At 32.7% G+C, this 20,116-nt stretch overlaps 1 long non-coding RNA gene across 1 annotated transcript in view; it reads right to left on the minus strand.

Moving 5' to 3' along the window:
- LOC146993509 (uncharacterized) overlaps nucleotides 1–20,116 on the minus strand; it is a 252,136-nt gene that overhangs the window by 7,820 nt on the left and 224,200 nt on the right. Inside the window, exons 2-3 of the long non-coding RNA XR_015044376.1 lie at nucleotides 7,494–7,594; nucleotides 2,235–2,346 (exon numbers count right to left, since the gene is read on the minus strand). This is a non-coding gene — a long non-coding RNA (uncharacterized LOC146993509). The remainder of the gene's footprint in view (nucleotides 1–2,234; nucleotides 2,347–7,493; nucleotides 7,595–20,116) is intronic.

The following is a 20,116-nucleotide window of genomic DNA, read 5'->3' on the forward strand; positions in this document are numbered from 1 at the left end:
ACCAGATCAAGTAATGCCTTATAACTACGTGTTTCATTATATTTTCCTTTACTTTTAATTTTGATTACTTAATTCTTTTGTCATCTAAAAGAGATCTACAGTCTTTATAACATATTTCATTGCAAAATATTGCGAAATGGTGGTTTAATTACCTTAAACTAGATTTGAAAAGGATGTAGGTAATTTTTAAAAAATTGGTCAAATATACGATAAGGTTGAAGTACTCATGTTGGTCTATAATACATTAGAAAGCGTTAAAAATTTAACTTGTGCTACAGCACTGAAAATGCTTTGATGCTTCAGAAGGGTTGACTTGACTTTAATGGAAAATGTTTACTTTAATTTTACTTTCGTCATAAATAAAAATGTAGAGCTCGTAAGTAGGAGATTCTTGCTGCTTCTGTTTTTTGGCAGTAAAACAATCTAATCTAAAATCGTAATGTTAATATATACCAATTTAATTCGTAGTTGGAAAAATCTGTAATTTATTAATATTCAAGTTTATCCAATCAGTTAATCTGTTTATAAATATAAAAATATTACTTTTAGTTAAGTGTTATTTTAAGCGAAGGAATTAAAATAATGAAAAGGATTAATTTCAAAGAACGACAAAAAAGAAGGAAAGAGGTTTGAAAGTTATCTTTTGTTTTTATATTGAAACTAACAATTAACAACCATAATACTTATTTTTATTTTGTATTTTCCCTAACTTATATGATGCTTCAATAATTACTTTCAAACTATGTTATTTATTTCCTCAGTTAATGCTTCTGAAAAGAACTGCGGAAATTTAGTTTAAAGAAGCAATTCTATAGAATAACGCTAATTTTTGTAATTTATTACTTTCTAAATATAAATACTGTTACGAATTTGGTATTTAAAAAGCTAATGTTAGTTTATTTATAAGTTAAATGGTTTTATATCCCGCGCAGTGCAGCGCGTGACGAATATTAAAAGAAAGCTAAGCCGGAAAATTGAAAATACAAGAGCGCGTGCATTAAACATTTAATAAATATTTCTTTTTGGTTTCGAGAAAGTACTAGAAAATTCTCGCGCGCGAATTTAAAATCTTATAAAAGGAGGAAAACCTCTCAGTTCGTTGTAGTTACTTAGTTTGTTGTTGTTTAGAAAACTGCTCTTGTTGATTGTAGCGAATTCGCGGATTAGCTTTCTTTAGCTGTTTTGAATTTAAGTTCTTTTGAACGTTTGAGTAGTTAGAAGATAACTACTGTGATATATTGTGATACTGCACGATTATTGGAGTACATTTAATCATAATTGTTGTGATAATAATAAATTTTGTTTTATTTTTCATCGGATTTGTGCATTCATTTCGTAACGAACCCGTACGCACTCAACAATACTATAGAATATAATGTCTTGGTCTTTAACTTTCGTTAAAACAGTGATTATTAGAAGAGATTTGTGCACTTTCACTCATTATATTTTTAAATTAAGAATTTAAACATTTTCAGCCCGAAAGTTAAAGAGATAGAATGTATTTTATTTCTGAAGTTTGTAAACAATTATATACAGTATCGTCTAAAAACAAAGCGGAACATGCTGCAGGTTCTTACAATCAAATACAGTCTGGTCTAAAAATAAAACGTTTTAATGGCTTCACTGTAATTGTACAAGAGGTTTTAGGCACAGCTTTGATGATTACATAAAACATGGTCTCAAATCAAAATGCATTAATGGTAGTTCGATGGCAAATATCCAACAGGTTTTAATGTAACGGAATTAACGAATGGCATGAATGGATATTTGTATATTTAAAAAACTTTTCGTGACCCGCATTTAGAATTTCTAAATGTCGTGACACAATGGGTGAGAAAAATTTATGCCTAATTTAAGGCACGAAATTCCGTTTAAAAAAAATTCTAACTCTCCTGGAAATGTTAATGGGAGTACATTACATGGCACAACTTGTTTTGCTTTACGTTTTCAGCATAAAGCGTAAGTTGCTTTCTTCATGCCTCCCCCCCAAAAAAAAATGTTTTCGCGAAGATATAGTTGCCTGTTCTTATTATTGTAACAGCATTATATAAATGATGTGCTTATGACATAATTATTCGGTTTTATTTATTTCATTTTGGACTGTATGACACTAAGTAGCTAGCTAGTCTTTCCAGTTTGACGATTCTCAAAAGAGTGGTGAAGGAAATGATTAAAAAATGAACCTAATTTAACTACATTAGTAAATTATATTAATGAAATCGAATGTTATCTACCTAGAATATGTATATTTGGATAAATCAATGCCATTCTGCAGCCGGTAATCTCATCCAGCAGTTTTTTGCAACTTTAGCTAACTTCTCGATATGTTCGAAAATCGAAGATGTCCTGTAATCAAATCAAAGAACATTCAAATCAACCAGTTATATATAAACTAGAACACAATTATGCGGTCTCTAAATACTGTTATAATAAATGGCAAATGAATTTTTTTGGTCTTACCATCTATGCTGCAAGGCCGTATATATACGGCCTAGAATATTTTTTGTGATATCTGTAAAAACGTATATATGCGTGAATATTAAAATATGTCAAAGAAATTAAGGCAATATATCAAAAGTACACAAATCCAGGTATAAAATACCAGCAGAGTTTTTACATTAAAATAAAAAAAAAATAATTTGTTCTCATAGTAGTTTTGGGAAATTTGTGCTTTCTTAGCGAAAACCCTTGGCCGCTCAATGCGTGTCTATGATTTCTTTGAGAATTCCAACACCAGTCAATATTAAATTCAACAAGCAATTTTACAGCTAAGAAATATCGCTGCTGAAAACTTGAAATAAGGTTTACACGAAAAATTTTGCTTCATGTCTTCAGGAACCCTCAGGGGTTTAGTTTTCAGCTCACTAATTGGAAATTGTTACAAGAAGAGCAACGAGTTTCACTTCTTAACATAAACATATAATTGTCACTCAAAGCGGAAAAGAAAATGATGAGACGAGCATTTTGCAGAAATCTCCCTCTGGGGAACTTTTTTTTTCCTTTCTTATATCTTTCAAGCAAAGTAAGCCAACTTCGTACCGAGCCGAGTATTTATGCAGGATAATTCGGTACCTGAAATAGAGATACCTCTTTAAAAGAGAAGCTCCCTTTTGGCAGTGTCAAAATATGTTGATGGGAGGCTAAGTTATCCGTTGCCTTTGGAAAGGTTCCACCGACACGATTACTTAAAGCATTAACTGTTGCCGTAGCCACAATGAGCTTTAAAACAAGCAACAAAACTGGAATTTATGAACTCGGCGACTCAGCGCACAAAGTTGATTAACGATCATCCATAGCAACACGTTGTCGGACCGAACAGACAAGATGTTAAGCAAAGTTTATGCGCCCCTCACAGCAAACACAGTGCTCACACAGTGCTCACAGCAGAAGAGTTATTTCGGGAACCTATTCCAAAGAGAGGCCCGTTCCCTCTCGATCTTCATTTTTCACCTCACTGGCTCCTATCCTAGTTTATTCTTGGACGATCCAGACTTCTCATTGGATGAGGAACTTAGCGAATATTATCGTGGGGGGGGAGAGAGCAGTAAGAGACATTTCAACACCTGGGAACCAGTCTTCGCTCACCGGTTATTAAGGAAGACATTCAGAGGTGAGACAATGAATTCCCAACCTTGAGAACAGACAGCTATTGAGATCTGAAGATTCTGGTTACTAGCGTGGTGTAACGAGTTATCCGAGGTTCAAAAACAATCTGGAAGCGTTTTCTGCGGTATTGTTCTATCAAATTAATTATCAAGCAGGAGCCTGTTTGTTGAACTCAAGATTTACGAGCAACACGAATTTTAACGTGACATACAAAAGTAATCTGCTGGGTGGCACGTATCAACAGTAAAATTAAATTACTTTGCTTTAGCATATCAACCTCTTTTATATTTGTGCATTTGAGTGTGAGTTGATTTAGAAAGGAATGAAAAATATATGCTCACTGACAACAGTGTTTGCAATACAACAAAGATTTCAAACTGGAACACACAAATAGACTTTTTAAATTGATCAACCCATTCAGCGTCTTTAATTCTGTATCGCTTACCTTCTTCCTTCACAAATGCTTGAAATCAATGAGATTAGGAAACTGAGCGATGCTTTTGTTACTGGTTTACCATTAAAATTTTTGTAGAATGTCTACCTTTAAAATCCGCCTTTTAAAAATCTCAAAACTCAAAACGGAAGTATATATTCCTTAATATAAACACGTAGTAACAACTGTTGTCCTCATATGTAAAAGATTATGCATCCACAAGTATTATAATCGAATTCCATGAATTAAAATGTCTTCTTTTTTTTCTTGCGAAAAACATTTTTGGCATTTATTTTATTATAAAAAAAAACCACGATACTTTTTAATTTTACTGCTTCTAAATAATAAAAGAATTAAAAGGAACATTTGACTAATTGTCTACACTGTCACAGAAAAAACAAGCTCCAAGTCATACTCAACTTGACAAATGATTCTGCTTGTTTGGAGTTGCATAAATATTGCAAATGCATGCGTATTCTCCTCATTTAAGGATACAAATCCCCTCCCATTTCCTTATCGAATTCAAACTACGCATTTATTATTTTTGCTTAGTGAAATTTAAAAAAAAATATAGTATAACTCCAGTACCTAATTTCATTCAATAGAAATGTATATGTTACCGTGAAAGACCGAAATTAAAGAACGTCGACTTTCACCGGAGAATGTCAATATTCACCAAATATGTCGGTGAATGTGTAGAGTCATTAGGTTAACTGGAAGCAGAAAAGATGAAAAATATGCAACCGCCTTCGCCGGAAATCGAACCACGGACCTCTGGAATACCGGCCCAGCGTGCTCAACCACTACACCACGAAGGACGCTAGGAAAGTGGGAGAAATACCTTATAAATGATCAAATACTGCATTGCATTCTTGTACATTCGGACCCGGTGTATGTCGACATTCACAGATATGCTCTGGTGTAGGTCGAAAAGATTGATTCAAATTGGTGATAACTGTACGAATACAAGTCCCTGAAGTCGACCATGGTTGTACAGATAACCGAAATGTGTTAGCGGTTGTTGTTGGAATAGATGACCCCAACTTCTATAAACTTGCAAACGATAATGGTACCCTCAAGCAGCTTTACACACGTAATCAGTTCGTAATTTGTAAAGTAATTGCAAAAGGAAGTGTTGCACAAATAAATGCAGTTGTAAAAGCAAGGGCCTCTTGTTAAATTCAAAGTGCCATAATAGTTTAAGTTGTTGCAATAAATAAGATTTGAATCACATAATTTAGTAAGCTTTTTATTCCTATTATTTTATTTTCACGTTTAGAACGTATTGTATAATTAAGTAAGTTTTTAACTTTTATTATTTTCCTTTCTCATTTTGAATGTACTGTGTGTTTTAAGTTCTTATATTCTTAAATTCTTATTTTAAGTTTCAAGTGCGTTTTTTCGCGACTGAATTACGGAGAAGAAAATATAATATTTTTATATGTTCAACATTCACCATTAGTACATGGTGAATGTCGACATTTACCGGTGTAAGTCAAAAATAAGAGTGTTTGGAAAATATTTCGGACATACACCAAGCGACTATGTGAATGTTAACATTCACCAGTGAATGTCAACATTCTCCAGATTTCGGTGTTTCACCGTAACATATGTTTACTCAAGGGATAATTAATTATTGCATAATACATAATTAAAGTACCTTTCCAGAATAGGTATAATTGCGTAAAAATTATACAGAAAATAATTTTATTAATTATCAATTAATTGTTTAAAAATGGCATGCTTATTCATCACAGTGAAATGTAATAATTACTGCTACGATTTTTTGTGTGTGTGATTATAGCAAAGCCTCGAGGGCTATCTGCCTAAGAGGAGGGATGCCTTCGTGGAGGACTTTCTAAGGGAAACTGGCTCGTATACACGTTACACATGGGGAAAACCACGAAAACGCCCATGCAGCCAGCCCGTTCGCGGGATTCGAACCTTGGACCGAACTACCAGTGTTCAGCGACTTTACCGCTCGGCCGCTGGTGGGCCAATTACTGCTATGAAAGATATGCTATTCACCTGATGCATATCGACTGCTACAGTTGATGCTCGCTGACTGTGTTTCATAGTTATTCGACAAGTTGCATTAAATAATGTAATATATATGCACATATCTTAAAACAATTGAATTTTTAAAGTTTTTTATGATAAATATTAAAATAAAGAACTAAGTTCATATTGCAGAGAACGGTTTTTGATTGCATAAGAGTTCCATTCCATTCACCAGGATATGAACACGGCTCAAGCTATCAGTGTTCCTCGATTTATATCGCTCAGTCGCGTGCACTAGCGGTAAAATCGCTAAACTCTAGTAGTTTGACCCATGTTCAGTTTCCTGCGGACAGTTGGCTGCATGGGGCTTTTTGTGGCTTTTCTTATGTGGATATGAGATAATTTTTCTTAAAACGTCCTCCGCGAAGGCATCCATCCTCAAAAGCAGATAGCTCTTGAATTGCTTTTTCTTCACCAATTAACCTAACCTAACCTTATGGCTCGGTCACTGGTAGGCGAGCAAATTCTTGCTTTTTATGTGAAACCTTACAAGCATCCTATGTAAAATTCACAAAATTTCATTATGCAGCACCAGCATGTAAAGATAATCTTGTATGCTTATGAGGAATGATAAGAAAAGGAATTATCACATGAAAGGCAAATGAAAAATGTAATGCTTACTTTGGGCATGTTAAAAAAATTAGAAGTTTGTATGGTCCATCTTTGTTATTGAAGACTAATGTTACATGTATTATAAAATTTCACCTAAATATGTTATATAAACCAATGATTTTTCCCCAATAAATATGCTCAGTGCCTTAAGGAAAATATATAAAGTTCATTCTGGGGAAATACATAACTTTTTGTAACAGTTTTCATGCTTACGAGGCATTAAATAATAAATGAAATACCAGTGCGATGGATAAGAAATGAAAAAATTAATAATAAAGGTAAGACATTCTTCGTAGTTTTTTAAACGTGCAGTTATTTAATTATTTAAAAACTATTAAAAATAATAATAATAATAAATTATTTAAAATAATTACAATTATTTAAAAATTTTATTAGTAATTCTTCAGATCATTTCTAAATCACGGTATGGCGAATAAATTTATAAAATTTCACTTCTGGATTTCCGTTTTCCGGAATAAATTGTAATAGTTACATCATCATAAACATTAAAAAGGTATAATCCCTATACAAAGAATGCATATTTTTTTAACACTCTATTCCCTTCAAGGGTAAGGTCCTTATATGATCAACCAATGAAGAATTTTTCGCGTCGGTACTTTTTATTTGAAATAGCATTCAACTATAAATTTGCTTACGAAACCTAATTTCCATAAATCACACTACGGTATTCATATTAAGACACTTTGTCTTTTATACACCTTAATTTTAACTAAATTACCTGCCAAACACCTGGAAAAAAAATTATCTGCTTTTTACTTACTTTTCGATGTAATAAGCATCAGCCACTGTCTTCCAAAAAAGATCCAATGTGTTATCCACAGAAGAGCCATCTAGCGTGAAATGAAACCAGATTGAAATGAGCTGTAATGAAACAAAACAGTAAGAATGCTTAATAATAATCAATTATACGACACTAAACAATAAAAAAGACTCCTTAATTCAGAATTTGTGGTTCCTAACTTCAGCTTTTTCTAAATTGCATTCCGAAAAGTGACACGAAAAGTTTCACAAAAAACTCCCATCTCTTTCGCTTGACAGCAATTTAATGTAACAACGGAAAAAAAAGAACAGATTACGATTCTGCTATCTGTTGCAGAATTTACGTGGAACTGTGAATGTGAGTCAATTACTCGTAGGAAAACATTTAAGAGCACATGCTAATTAATAGCTGAGAGACTTTTTCTGAGGGATTAATTGAGTTAGCAAGGAAAGGAGGAAATACATACCACTAGCTAATTGCTGTTGCCTCGGTGACCGACAAATGACAGCTTTCTTGGGTCAACATTTTTTTTACTATGCAAATGTCTAGACATTTTATTTTCCTTTCACCGTCTTCTTGATAAAAAAGGGATATTTTCGCGTTGTCATGAAGCTAAGGAAGAAATGCAACTTTCACAATAAATTTAGGTCTTTAAAGGTGATTTTCAATTAGTGCTCAAACATTAGCTTGATAAAATTCTCATTTTTTGGAGCTTGATAAAAAGTATTGTATTCCGCTAAAGGGATATTCTGCGAGAAAAATGCAGACAGCTAACAAAGAAGCTCAAAATCTACAGAATCGCATAATTAAAATTGCTAAGCAGACTAAAATTAACCCTTGCATTTCTTACGAAACCGACAGGCGCTAAATTCTTAACGTCTATATACTTTTAACAAGAAAGCTATATTTCTAAGAAGTTACATCCTCTGCAATTTCACATTAAACCAAACTAAAATTACAGCTTTAAACAGAAACTGGAATGTGCAGTTAAATTATACGGTAACTAAAATATCAACTTCTTAAAACTAATTAATACAACGTACAATCTCTTTGCTGAAATGTATATTCAAGTCATAAAATAATTTTTTAGAACAGCCAAACACATACGGAGTCCTTCAACTCAAATATAATCTGTCCATTTAAATTCATAGTAAACAGGCTTTGATTGAACTTAACATGCGTTTAATTATTTTTCCTTGGAAAAGATAACTTCTTTTCTAAATGGCTTAATTTTTTAAAACTTGTTTATCAGGCACACGCCGTTACAGCTCCCAAAATACCATCTGTGATTATGAGTCTGTAAACGTTCGGTAACTCCAAAAGCTGTTTCGGATACTTTTACAAACATGAGATTTTTTTTTAGTTTTTCGTTTCTTTTTAATATTCCCTTGGTGCTACTTTGGTAGACGGTTGCACGGATTTTGGCGATGTTTTGGCGATTTTCCTTTGGCGAGTAATACAACTTATGGTAAAGCCATTGCTGGATAAGTTATTTATGGTAACCGATACTTTGTTGTCATTTTATTTAAAAAATAATGCGTTTTATTGTGCATAAATTCCGTGTTTAAAATATTATTTATGGCTTTTAAATATTAAAAATCAATTTAATTTTGCATTTTTATTTGAAATAAAAATTTTATTGTTTATCATATTTTATGAAATTTTATGTTGTGGATGATGTAATCAATGACGTCACCTTACTTTAAAAGTAATTCGTTTTAATATGTATAAATTTAATCTAATGTTTTAAACATTATTTATGGCTCTTAAATATTAAAATACAATTTAATTTTGCATTTTTTTAAAAAAATGATTTTATTATGTATGAATTTTTAAATAATTTTAATTCTAGCCGTGATGTAATAAGCTCTCTGATTGGTTATAGAATATTTGTGCATTGGCGAGCTGTAATCAGCTCCCTGATTGGTTACTGACAATTTGTGCATTTCCGCGCCGTTTTAAAATTTAATTCATATCTTCGAATTCCTTCAAAGATGTCTTCAAAGATGTTATCTAAATTATGATTCTGATTTTTTATTGTGGTACTTATCAGTAAAGAATAGGTTAAACACTCAAAAAAATGTAAGTACATATTTTTCTTTTATTTTATAATTGTATACTTCAATTTTTGTTAAAAAAATTAATACACTATTTTCAGAAATTGCTGAGATAATTATTGTCCATATGTTTTAATGTTAATTATATTCTATATAACGTATTTTAAAGTATTTGAATTTAATAATATTCTAATTCTTTTAAATGTTAGTATGATGGTTTTTAATTCGATATTCAATTTCAGTAATATTTTAATCTAATTAAACGTTGGCACAATGTTTTTATAGCGGTGTTTTTATTCTCTTCTTTGCTATATGAAAGTAATAATAACCTTACTTTAGTATTTTATACTCATAGTAAATGTATTTATTTACACTTGCCTGCCATCTTAAAAAACGACATTTTCAACAAAAAATTAATCTATTACTTTTAACGATATTTATTTTTTTTAAGTTTCGAATACTTTACTATGCGTAAAAACAGCGTTTTTCAAGATGGCTGACGTTTTTAAAAATCGCGCCAACAATTGCGCCAACGTAAACCGCCAAAAATCCGTGCAACCGTCTACCAAAGTAGCACCATTCCCTTTTTGAAGGGGCTAAAGGAAGGAGGAGATGCCTTCATTTTTTTCCCGACCTCAGCTTTGATCCTGAGACTGGTATCCACACACAAACGTTGGAGAGCGCATGGGGATCAGCAAAATGGAGTAATAAGCAGCAAAGGGGTACAGCTCGTTATCGTTTGTCTTCTTAATTATAAGAGTTATATATATGGAGGCATAGAGAAGTGCAGAGAATGAAAATCTGTTTGATGTAATTTTGAATGCGATTGCGAGGTAATATCCGCTGGAAATCAAACAACCAGTTTTATAAAAAAAAAGGCACTAATAGTTTGTTTGCGTGATATCGGCGTAAATCGGATAACCAACAAGTACCAAGTTTTCACGAGTCTAATTGATTTTACTCTAATTATATGAAACAACTAACTTGCACAACTTACTTTGCCTTCCTTGTCACAGCTTCACAGATGAAAGAAGCTCTAATCTGCTAAATAAATATACTTATCTAATAAAATGCATAACAAATTACAGTGTTCAAATTTATGTTAAGCGGCAAGAAAATTAAAATATATTCTATTACCTTTTCCTCCTTTTACCTTATATATTCTACAACCTTTTCCTCCTTTTACCTTTGTAGAGACATTAGGTAATTTTGGAAGCAGGAAAGATGAAAAATATGCAACGCCTTCGCCGGGAATCGAACCGCGGACCTCTAAATTACGCGCTGAGCGTGCAGACCACCACACCACGAAGGCGGGAGAAATACTTTATATACTTCCCCTTTTAGAGGGCGACCCTGGTGTAATCGAATGTGAACCTTGGGCAATGGAGATATTGGAAATCTTATAAGGTATTTTCTATATAAATAAGGTATTTCTATATAAATAAGGTATTTTCTCCCTCCTTTCCGCATGCCTTCACGGTGTAACTGTTAGCACACCCAGCACGTATTCGGAAGGTCCAGGTTCGAGTCCCGGCGAAGGCAAAGCACATTTTTAATGTCAATCAAGTCAATTTTAATGCCAATTAAGTGTAGAAAACCAAAGTAATTAAGAAACTCTTGCCTACTGGAAGCTTCCCCAACACGAATTATGCATGTAAGCCTAAAATAAACTATATTGAAAAGACAAGGATTAACTTTTCTTTTTAATTTTTTAACTCTTTATAGTATGATAATATTACCTTAAACCTTAACTGTGGAGGGTCATGGAGGATTTTGAAGAGTTAAGGACTTACTTGTAAATATAATTTTGTAAAAATGATATTTTATCAATACAGGATTGTTTCCTTTTACTAATGAAGAGCCAACTTTTTTCAAAAGTCTCAATTATAGCCCGAATTGAGGGAAGATTTTTATCTTATTTTTCTGATTTCATTACCTTTGGCAACTAGCAAAACAACTTCATTACCTTTGGCAACTAGCAAAACAACTTCACTGCCTTTGGCAACTAGCAAAACAACTTCATTACCTTTGGCAACTAGCAAACTTCATTACAACTAGCAAAATATAATAATAATAATAATAAAGCAAATAAATAGTAAGTTTTAATTTAACTTACCTAGTTGTCATTTGCTAAACTAGGTGAAGCTGAGTAGTTTGCTTCTGCTAACTGTATAAATAGAGGGCAATGTAAAGTTGAGTGTAAAGCTGCTACTTGTGAGAGCTATTGTAAAAACCTATGCTGTAAATTTTAATAATGTAAAATGCTTGCTTTCTGTGCAAAAATGTTGCTAACTTTGAGGCATTAAAATGTGTAAAAAGTAGAAATTGTGAACTGCTACTGTTTGTGAAAATAAAAGCTGCAAACTACTAAAGATGTAAAAATTTTGAAAAAATGTTTTTGAATTTTTTTTTATTTAAACATTTTTTTTAGTAAAATTAAGTTAAAGTCCAAATATTGTAATTGAATTTGAGTTGGGAAAAAATACAGAATTATTGTAAGAATTTTTTGTGCTAGACTGCATAATTTAAAACTGAAATTACAAGTTCAATCAAAACTTTAACTAAATACTGGCCAAAGGTAATGAAATCAGAAAAATAAGATAAAAACCTCCCTCAATTCGGGCTATAATTGAGAATTTTGAAAAGAGTTGGCCCTTCATTAGTAAAAGAAAACAATCCTGTAATGATAAAATATCATTTTTTACAAAATTATATTTACAAGTAAGTCCTTAACTCTTCAAAATCCTACATTACCCTCTAGTTAAGGTTTAAGGTAATATTATGATACCATAAAGAGTTAAAAAATTAAAAAGAAAAGTTAATCCCTGTCTTTTCAATATATTTTTCAATTTAATAAAATGTTTTGGAACCTGGTTATTAACTTAAACATTAATTAATTTTATTATTTCTTCCTTTAAATCTTCTATTTCAAAAACGTACGTATGTGTAAAGCATGTTTTAGGCAACAAGCAGAAAATGCAAGAGATCCAAACATTTTCAGAAATTATATACTAAATTCCAATGTAAGGCATATGGTCTGGATGAAGCAAATTTAATATTTCTGAATATTTTATACATATAAAATATAATCAGACGAATTAGCAATATCTAGAAAAATTAATTTCGTATCTGGAATAATGGCAGACATCTGTTCTTTGACTGAAAGTTTTCTAATAACAATTTATTTTTATAGAAATCGTAATACACTCATGTCCATAAATTAAGGATAATTTGGAGTCACGCGGAAATCGAACTCTAAAATAAATATATCTCCTGTAAAATCACTACACACATCTTTAAGAATCATATGCAAATTTCAGGAAGTAACCAGATGACACCAATGGTACGTCACAATGAAGAGAGTGTAAGAGAGTGATATATAAGGAATACAGGCAAAGAAGTAAAATTGTTCGCAGGCGCTTTATAAGCATTTCATTGCAATAGCCGAATAGTTATGACACAAAGGACGCATTTGGATGATTTTTTACGTGGTAGAATTATCGGCCGTCTGGAATGTGGGCGTACTCAACTGGAAGTATCAGACGAACTTGGAATTGCCCAGAATGTCATCTCCAGACTTTGGCAACGATTCCAAGATGATGGTAATGTGAGTAGACGTTACAGCACAGGTCGCCCCAGAGTTACAACGCCGAATGAGGACAGGTATTTGGCAGTTACTGCCAAAAGAAACAGGCGGAGCACAGCCTCAGACCTGTCTCGTCAGCTCTCTTCAGCCACTGGTACGACAATTTCAAGGCAGACCGTGTACAAACGCTTAGGTCAAATTGGTCTATATGCTCGTAGACCTGTCAGATGCGTTCCACTTACTGCAACTCACTGTCGCCTGCGGTTAGCCTGGAGTAGAGAGCATGTATTGTGGACTCCGCAACAGTGGACTTGTGTGATGTTTTCCGACGAGTCCAGGTTTAGCTCGCAGTCTGATTCTTGCCGGACTTTCATATGGAAAGCTCCAGGTACCCGTTACCACCAAGAAAACATCATTGAACGACACCGTTACGGTGGTGCAGGAGTGCTCGTTTGGGATGGAATTATTCTGGGTTCCAGAACTGACCTGCATGTTCAAATTGGAACCATGACAAGCCAAATCTATCGGGATGTCATTCTGGAACAACATGTACGTTTGTTTCTGGGCGCCATGGGCGCACAATTTGTGTTTATGGATGACAACGCCAGTTCTCACCGTGCAAACATCGTAAGCGAATGCCTTCAATCGGAGGATATCACCCATATGGACTGGCCAGCATTCTCACCGGACTTAAATCCAGTAGAGCACGTGTGGGGCAGGCTTGGCCGACGAGTTGCAGCCTGTCAACCTCCTCCTACATGTCTACCGGAACTTCGGAGAGCATTGCTTTTTGAGTGGTGTAATATCCCCCAAGATCAGATCGATAATTTGATACTCAGCATGCCTAGGCGTTGTACGGACTGTATTGCATCGTGTGGGAGACATACAATGTATTAACAATCATACCAACCATGTAATTTTTTTTTTGTAATTTGCTCCAGGGAGAAAAAATCGCTAATTTTTTTAATAATATCAAACATATTGCATCTTTTTTAGCTCTTTACCTTTTGTTTAATAAATAAGCTTTACAAATAAGTCAAATTTGATTTCCTTCTAACTCTTCTTTTGCCTGATTTTGCATTATCTTTAATTTATGGACATGAGTGTAATTTGTATAGCTCGCAATGCTTTCTGAATGAATGGAACTTTATCCTTATAATGTGGGCTTATAATTATTAGCTTACACCGTTTCTATATTGGTGGATCTACTCAAAATAAAATAAAACTAACTGTAATTCCAGAAACTGAGAATTAGTGAAATTTTAAATTAAGTATATTCAATCATTTAAAAACATATGTTCTACAAATTTATAAGAAATTCATTTATATTTCTAAGCAGACGCCCAAATACTGATTCTATAGCTGAATGAATGCAGGATAAAAAGACATAAAGAACATGCACTTACGCACGCAAGTATCGAAAGGTATTTATATTGCTGCAAACTAAATGCCTACACATAGTTAGACAGATAAGAGCAGTACAGTGCTCAAGGCGACAAAGGAGCGACAAAAACCTTTCAAAAGATCTTGTACTGCCGGCTCAATTAGAAGGAAAGCTGTTTCTCAGAAAAAGCGCGCTGTTCATTTACTGCCAGCGCTCTTTCTTAGCTGGACGCCAGTTCTCTTTATTTACGTCACTAAAACATAGATAAATCTTAGCTTTCTACTCTAACATCAGAAGGAAGGTTTACGGAGGGCCACTTCTCGCTTTCATTCTTTCTTGTGATCGCCTTGTTATTTCCGATATCTAATCCCCCTCACACCCTATCTCGAGTATGCAGCTTGTAGCCTTCCTTAACCTGTCTGTACTGAAAGGGGATGTCTCCTCAGCTACTGATAAAAAAGACTGGGCGCACTTTTGTTAGAAACTGTCCTTCCTGTTTAATTTGAGACATAAATTTCTTTAAAAAACTATTTATTAGTACATTCCTCATAAACGTTTATGACCTAACACGATACTGAAGAAGAATCGTGTTAGTTTTTACTTCCTTGTACGAAGTAAAAAGGAAGTATTGTAATCGCGAAAAGTTTCAGCCAGCATATTTCAACGAAAATATCCATTTTGACCGCTATCGAATGCAGTTTAACGATGTTTTTGCGTGATATCTGTACATAAGGACAGAATAAAAGACTCGTTTCCTCCAAAAAATTATAAAACTGCTTTAAAATTAATTCTGAACAGAATGTTTTGTGTCATCTGTACGAACGTATGTACGTACGTATCTCGCAAAACTCGAAAACGAGTAGCCTCAGAACGTTGAAATTTTGTATATAGGACTGCTATAACATGTAGATGTGCACCTCGTATTTTGGTTGCAATCGGCCGCACCAAACGTATGTAAATACTCTATTTATATATATATCCACTCTGTTACTCGACACAGTCTTTACTCTTGTATGTTTGTAAATTGTACATTTTTTGCTTTAAAAATGATTGAATTATGTTGTTCTTATCTTCTTATCTTCCGGTTAAGGTTTTTATGCCTTTCGTAATTCTAGAAGCAATATTTGTATAATTATCAACAATTTAAAAGCTGCTTAAGTGCGATTAAGTTTTAAATAACACGGCGGACATATTTGTTTACATTTGAAAGAGCGGAATTGTAGATTTGTTGCCAATCTAGAGAGCTAAGCTTCGCAACAACAAAAATAACGCCTTCATTTATTATTGCGAATTAAATCATGCTTAATTCTTTCTGGAATTTTTTCGAGGAACTAAGTGTTTAAGATTTACTTCGTCATTTTTAATACGGATATTTTGAGTTTTTATGTATTTTTGCCTTGTCGCGAAGTGAGAACTGAATTAATTGAATGAGAAATACTCAATCGTCTGTGCAAAACTGTATCTTTTCTGTTTTGTTTGCTTAATTTCTTTCATACATCGTTCTAGCTTTGTTATAGTATTTGAATAGAACATGTGGCAACGATAAGATAATTCTTCAAATGATATAAAGTTTGTGCATTCAGAGTGTCGTTATAGTAAACAAATATAATGAATTTTAAAGAGTGCATTTATTCTATTGTGGTTTATGCGCCGTCGACGAAGTAGATTTAATTAAATCCAATCAATTTAAATGAAATTCAAGAAAATAATGCGTGTAATTTAATATTCCGTATAAGGAAGTCGTGGTGTACACATCAGATTTTTTACGAGACATTTCCTTAGAGACGGCTGGGTTACTATAAATTTATACTGCATGGGGAGAAAGTCAAAGTCAAACTAAAATCAAACATTTTACTGTTTTTAATAGTGTAATCCAGGATTTCTTAAACTGTGGGTCACGCAGCAGGGGGCTCGCCAAAATTTTAGCAGTTTTGATATTTCTTTAACTTATTATAATAATTTTACAATTACCGAATATTTTTACACAATGTATCTGAAAATAGGTAAAGATAAGACAATACAGACAAATAAAAAAATCGGAAACATTTCGACGCATTCTTTTTATAATATAAACGTTCATCTTCCTTGCTTTGCACGTGTCGCTGTCATTTCGTATCTTACTTATTTAAAATTTTCACATTGTTCTATATCTTAAAATTAGATATTAAAGTTAATAACCTAAAACTACAATAGTATATTACAATACAAGTGAAAAAATTACAGTTTTACTCGCACGTGTCTCGGATTTGCGCAATACTTATGGGACCCCACAAAATTTTCGTAGATATTATGGGGTCCTGGGGGTCGTGAAAAAGTCTCAGTGATAAAAGGGGATCGCGACTAAAAAACGTTTAAGAAACACTGGTGTAATCGAATGAGAACCTTGGCCAGTATATTGGAAAACTTATAACGTATTTTCTCTCTCCTTTCCGCATGCCTTCGTAGCTCACACCAGGCACGAAGGCATGCCTTAGCAAACCAGGCACACCATAAATTTGAAAAGCTATCAAATGATTTTCAATTTTAATTAAAGAATGAGTAATGAATGCTTCTCTATCATGAACTGAAATTTCTTAATTTTGGTATGCCACGACAGTTGTTAAAATTAATTAATTAGTGTATCCAGTAAACAATGTGACTTATACCATGAACTGCATTTATAAAATCTAATTTTCTTTTGATCTTTCTCTGTTCATTTCCTATTCTGCAGCAAAAGTTTTGTTATAAAACAACTTCTGAGCTCGGAATATTTCTAGATTGATGTATTTAGTTAAATAGATTATATACATGCATATTTTATTAAAATGTATTTTATATGCTAGGAGGAGGTGCGAGAAATTCAGATGGAAACCTTACAACATGTTGTAGAACAAATGCATACGCGAAAAACGTCAGTGGTGTACCGAACAAATTTTTTAAGCTTATAAAAATGCACTTCATGATTAAATGGAACTTTACGAATAATAGTCATATTTGTTTAAAAAGCACTTTTATGAGAAGAAAGGCTTCAGGATTGTATAGAGTAAAATTAAAAATGTGACATCTGCCGGTGTTGAATATAGCATTTTGTGTCGATCAAAAATTGCCGACTCCAAAAAACATACACCCTAAAAAAAACTGTATAGTAGAATACATTTTGTTAATTAGAAATACTTTAAGCAGAAACAATGAAATCTAGCGGATTTTGTTAATCTTCAACAAGAAGAAGATGATATTTTTATTTTTACCAGAATAAAAAAAAGCAAATACAATAATTCCGATGTTACATAACAATTCACTGAATAACAAAAAGTGTATTGCAGATTTCAAGTAAATGAGTTATTTCATAGTTTTCAAAGCGCGAACTGATTGTACTGATTTACAATAATTTATCGAACTCGCATCCGTATAGTTAGTTCACATGCGTATATTCGAAATAACGTTTAAAAATATTTTTAATGTTAATGATAAAACTGAAAAGAAGTTAATTCTTAATTAACATTGCCAACCGGTAAAATTTATTTTTAAGCATTTAATGGAGGTTAATTACTTTAAGATTCGGTTTTCTCTTGTTTCAAAATGTATAGTTATTGTAATATTAGAATATTACATTTTATAGTATTTATTCTTGTATACGTCTGTAATGATGTTTTAAAGAAATCTCGCCATTTTTGAATTAACAACCAACTTTATTAGTCAAAACTTGCAGAATAACTGAAAAACATTTTTAAGCCCGCGCATCGTCTGCGGTAATTTACATTTCTTAGTGGAATTATGTTGGTAGCGTAGCAACACAAATTCGTTATATTATATAATAACATGAACGTAAGGTGGAAATGCAAAAGTTAGTATTTAATAAGGTTTTCTTTTTACTCGTCGAATTCCAGATCTTTGTTATTATAAACCATGCAGAATTTTAATATGTGAGTGGCTTGTTAGAATAACATAAACTGGCCCATTTAATTTTAGAGAAATCCCAGGATTCGAGTTTGAGGTGCTTGAAGAAAGTTTCCATGAATAAATCTGAAGAAAATTATATACGTAGAATAAGAAGTTAAAAGTAATTCAATACGGAAGAAAAAATCCATAATGCAAAAATCCTGCTCAAAATAAAAGCACAAAAAAGGCAGCCCTCCTTGTCTTGTAATTAAATTCAAGCATTTCAAAAGAACTAGCCTGATAAATAAACTTCGATTGATCTTTTTACTAGGTTAGTAATTTTATCTCAGTGTTAATTTTCATGATTACTTCTGTGAATTTCGCATTTTTACTTCCTTGTACGAAGTAAAAAGGAAGTATTGTAATCGCTAAAAGCTTCAGAAAGCATATTTCAACGAAAATATCCACTTTGACCGCTTTCAAATGCAATTTGACAATGTTTTTGCGTGATATCTGTACGTAAGGACAGAATAAAAGACTCTTTTCCTCCAACAAAACTAAAAAACTCCTTTAAAATGAACTCTAAAGAGAATTTTTCGTGGCGTCTGTACGAACGTATGTACGTACGTGCGTACGAACGTACGTATCTGGCATAACTCAAAAACAAGTAGCCTCAGAACGTCGAAATTTTGTATATAAGACTACTATAACATGTAGATGTGCACCTCGTATTTTGGTTTCAATCGGCCGCGCCAAACGTATATAGATATATTTATAAATATATCCACTCTGTTACCCGGCTCGGTGATCTCAGTTTCTTTACTCCTATATGTTTGTAAATTGTGGATTTTCTGGTTTAAAAATGATTGAATTACGTTGTTTTTATCTTCCGGTTAAGGGTTTTATGCCTTTAGTAAATCTGTATGCAATATTTTCAGAATTATCAACAATTTTAAAATTGTTTAAGTGCCCCTAAGCCTAATTTGATGACGGCCATAGCTCTTGTTTACATTTGAAACAGCTGAGTAGCGGATTTGTTGCCAATCTAGAGAAACTTAGCTTCGCAACAACAAAGATAACGCCTTCATTTATTATTTAAATCATGCTTAATCCTTTCTGGTATTTTTTCGGGGAAATAAGCATTTAAGTTTTACTTCATAATTTTGAATGTAGATATTTTGAGTTTTTATGTATTTTTGCCTTGTCGCGAACTGAAAACTGAATTAATTGAATGAGAAATACTCAATCGTCTGTGAAAAACTGTTTCTTTTTGTTTTGTTTGCTTAATTTCTTTTATACATAGTTCTAGCTTTATTATATTATTTGAATAGAACATGTGGCAACGATTAGATAATTCTTTAAAGGATATAAATTTTGTGCATTCTCAGTTATAATATGAACGAAATATAATACTGTTAAGTAAACCTAGTGCCAGAGTGTCGCTATGGTAAACAAAGTGAATTTTAAAGAATGCATTTATTCTATTGTGGTTTATGCGCTGTCGGCGGAGTAGGTTTAATTCAATCTAATAAGTTTAAATAAAATGCAAGAAAAAATGCGTATAATTTAATATTCCGTACAAGGAAGTCATGTGGTGTACACATCAGATTTTTTTACTTTTATTATAATTTCTGCTTCCGATGGTGTTGTAGTTTGTATGCTATCTGCGATTAGAAGTTATGCAAACATACCTGAGTAGTCTCATTTCAGAACCAAATTACAGCTAAGTTACTGTAAA

This window comes from Stegodyphus dumicola, chromosome 12 (genome assembly GCF_044657685.1).
Source record: "Stegodyphus dumicola isolate Sdum_Otavi_A_Nest chromosome 12, ASM4465768v1".
Lineage (NCBI taxonomy): Eukaryota > Metazoa > Arthropoda > Arachnida > Araneae > Eresidae > Stegodyphus > Stegodyphus dumicola.